The 3,993-nt window shown below is 36.1% G+C and overlaps 1 pseudogene; it reads left to right on the forward strand.

The window, feature by feature from the left end:
* Positions 1 to 2,281: 2,281 nt before the first annotated feature.
* On the forward strand, positions 2,282 to 2,904 carry LOC102896972 (annotated as a pseudogene).
* The last annotated feature ends 1,089 nt before the right edge of the window (positions 2,905 to 3,993 follow it).

Here is a 3,993-nt window from a genome sequence, read left to right on the forward strand (position 1 = left end):
CTTGGGCAGGATCAAGAACAAAAACACAATGGCCTGGTAATAACAACTAACATTTGTTGACCACTTCTTTGTATCAGGCACTGTTCTAAGTACTTTCTGTGTAAAATCTCATGTAAGCTTCTCAATGACCCTAGAATCTCTTGACTATTATACCATTTTACATATAATGAAACTGAAAAGCAGATGCAGAAAGAAAATTGCCTGAAGTTACAAAGCTTTTAAGTGATAGAACTTATATTTTAACAGAGACTTTCTGATTCCAGACACTCTGATACATATTTCCACATATTACCCTCTATATTCTACTGAATATAGTTTGGAGGCACAGTTGACACCTGAGGTAAGCTAAGCATATTCCACAATACATGTCTATTAAAATGTCTTTTATCACTCAGGAAATGGAAAAATAATAAAAACTTCAGATTCATGCAATACTTTATGTTAATCTGTGGTGACTTTAGTGATTTCTAATAATTGTGCATATCAAATAATGCTGGGTTAATGTCTTCATTGTACAAATGAAGCAACTGATCAACAATGGCCACAAGATTAGTATACAATATTATTATTATTGGGAAGACTCCTAAGTCTAGGCTCAGGTAAATGACCATAAGATTAAGGAGAAAGTGTAGGGTGAAAGAAGGGGGAAAGAAATTCATGGTACTCAGTGTTCATCTCAGAGATCAGAACTCTGATAAACTACTATGGTCTCCTAACTGAACCCTGAGGAAGAAAGGCCTATAGGAAGGACATACATGAGCTCCTTTAACTACATAACAATCTGATTGTGGGGCACAAGCAGCACCCCTTTTATGTCTCCTTGACAAAGGATAAATTTCAAAGAGATTGAAGAGGGGATTGTCTCCTTATTTATACTGGACATGGCATATCTTTGGAGAATCTTAAAACACACAGATGATGGATTAAAGAAGCTACATATTAACAGCAGCTGGCATCATCATTGGGGAGCAAAGGAAATATCAGGAGACAGTTACCAGGAAAACAAAATGAGAAGACTGATGTAGGTGCCCAACCCCGTCATGTGGGCATTCCATTCCCAGCATCACCTCAGGTCTGAACGCCGGCTTGGCAGATGAGATCACAAGCTTCCTAAATATCAATTTTATTTATAGTAATTTTTGCTTTACACACTTTCCTCTTAAGAAGTTTTATGTTTAATATGGAGTAGTAATATCTCATTCATTTCTAAAAAAAGTCATGTTACCTAACCAATAAAAATTAACATTTAGGAATTTTATAGCTATAAAAGTCATATATGCAGCATATATCACTGGGAACATTTCTAGAAAAAAAAACAAAAACTGCCCAAATATGGTCCCTAAGTTATATTCTAAGGAGCAGCAATTTTTCAGCCAATCTTCATCTTTATTCTTCATGCACCATATGGTCCTAAAATAATGTGATTAAATCTAGGAAAATTGAAATGTTACTTCTGAAATTGAAATGCTGACAGTTATCTTTCCTATTGCAATCTTTGTAATTTCAGATTAACTATATAGTTAATAATATCTTTGTGTAGAAGAAAAGATTCTTGGAGAAGGGCTCTTGTGAAGGTTACATGTATTAGTTTTAATGCTTCTCAGCTCTTCAGAGGTCTCCTGGCAACCACTGCATAGAAAATATGGATTTCGCAAACAAAAGCAGAAACTCAAGCTCATTATATATATATATATATTTTTTTCCTTTTTGTGTTGGTTCTGCCAAGTCCTTGATGCCTGCAATAGGAAAAAACAAAACAAAAAAAAAACAAAAAACAAAAACAAAACTATGTGTTTTTTCTTGTAAAAGCTATCAGTTCAGTCTATCCACTTGAAAACTGGTATTACTCCCTGGAAAGTCTTCTCATAGGATGAAAAGTGAAATTAATGTGAGATCATAATTTTAAATGATTGTAAATAGGAATGGAAGAGTAAAAGATCGGAAAAGGTTAGATAGTAAAAAAAAATATTTCTTAATCTCTTGCTGAAAAATTGAATATATCTCTCATTTATTATTTATTTATTTATTGCCTCATTAAGATTCCATTCATTCATCCATCCATTCATCCATTCATTTATTTTATTTTCTACAAACATCAGTTAAGCATCTTTTATATGTTAACTCTACCCTGGATGCTACCAAAGCAAAGAAGACAAGCGCTTAATTACAGGGAGCTCAGAATCTAATAAGGCAGACAGGTAGGCATAATAATAAAAGTATAATGTGATCATTTTTAGGATAGATTAAAAAAAGTATTACCCCCTTTCTGTCTGGCCTCAGCCATCAGGTAAGCCTAGATGGGCGCTTACAAGTACATCCAGGAGCTATGGAGGAAGAAGCAGTCCGATGTCGTGTGCTTTCTTCTCAGGGCGAGCTGCTGGCAGTACCGTCAGCTCTCTGCACTCCACAAGGTTCCCCGTTCCACCCGCCCTATAAAGCACGCAGACTGGGATACAAGGCCAAGCAAGGTTATGTCATGCATAGGATTTGTATGCGCCATGGTGGACGCAAAAATGCCAAGTTCCTAAGGATGCAACCTACGGCATGCCTGTCCACGGTGTTAACCAGCTAAAGTTTGCTGGAAACCTTAGGTCTGTTGCCGAGGAGTGAGCAGGATGCCACTGTGGGGCTCTCACAGTCCCAAATTCTTACTGGCTTGGTGAAGATTCCACATAAAAATTCTTTGAGGTTATCCTCATTGACCTATTCCATAAGGTTATCAGACGGAATCCTGACACCGAGTGGATCACCAAACCCGTCCACAAGCACAGAGAGATGCGAAGGCTGACGTCTGCACGCTGCGAGAGCTGTGGCCTTGGAAAGGGCCACAAGTTCCACCATCCTATTGGTGGCTCTTGCGGTGTAGCTTGGAGAAGGCGCAATGCTCTCCAGCTACACCGTTAACTCTAATGTAATATTTGTAAAATTCTTTCCTAATAAACAATTTAGGACAAAAAATACTACCAACCCAGAAGAGACGTAAAGTAGACCTTGCAGATGGAGGAAGATTTTACCGTGGGGTAACAGAGGAGCCACGAAAGTTTCACTTTGCTTATGTCCAACTATCATCTTAATCTAAAGCCACTTAAGTATCTAAGAGTGTAGAGACTCTAAGTGAATATAAGGAAGTTATTAAAAATAGAGTTTAGAACAAATTAAAAAACATAGTCTTAAGAAATATTTTCTTAAATCTTTCAAGAAGGTCATGTTTGAAATTACCATCAGGAAAGAACATCGTACTTCTCCACACCCCACATTATGATACTTTAATTAGATAGAAAGCTATAGGTGTGGTCAGTAACATTTATAATTTTGAAAGAAGTACTTTGCATGCATTCATTTAATAAACGTTTAGTGAATGCCAAGTACCATGATAAATGTTGAGGGTATCATTTGGGGGGGGGGGAAATTAACATGACAAAAGCTTCATGAGTTATTATTTTAGAGGAAAAAAAATGAATCCCTCCTAGATAATTGAATTTAAATAATAGAAAAGCCATATATGATTTTTGTCATGTAGACTAAGTGCCTAAAGATCAAATTTAATACTTTTGTATTTCCTATTCACTGTGCCCACATAATATTTCTCCCTAAACCTCATGGTTGTGAAAATAGGATATTTAACTTTTAGGTCTTTATAAACTCCTGAACTAAATGGGCCTTAACTTGGTCAATTTGCCTTTTATTTTTTTTTAAGTTAATATTATTCACCTTAATGTACTCAGTACTATAAAGATTTAAATCTACCTGAAGATATCAAAATGACTGTCATTATTTAGTACTTCTTTGCATAATACAAAATAAACATGGCTATCATAAACATTCAAACCTGAATTAAAAGACTGTGGATAAGACTGACCTATTTCCCAGTATGCTTCTGTTCCACTATTGTTTTTTATTGTCTTTAGGGGTGATGGGGCCAGAGAGCAACCCCGTGAGTTAGGTTGCTGTGGTTTTTCCCTAAAGGATTTGATGTTCCCATTGTCACTCATC

The sequence above is a fragment of the Pteropus alecto genome, unplaced genomic scaffold (genome assembly GCF_000325575.1).
Source record: "Pteropus alecto unplaced genomic scaffold, ASM32557v1 scaffold5, whole genome shotgun sequence".
Lineage (NCBI taxonomy): Eukaryota > Metazoa > Chordata > Mammalia > Chiroptera > Pteropodidae > Pteropus > Pteropus alecto.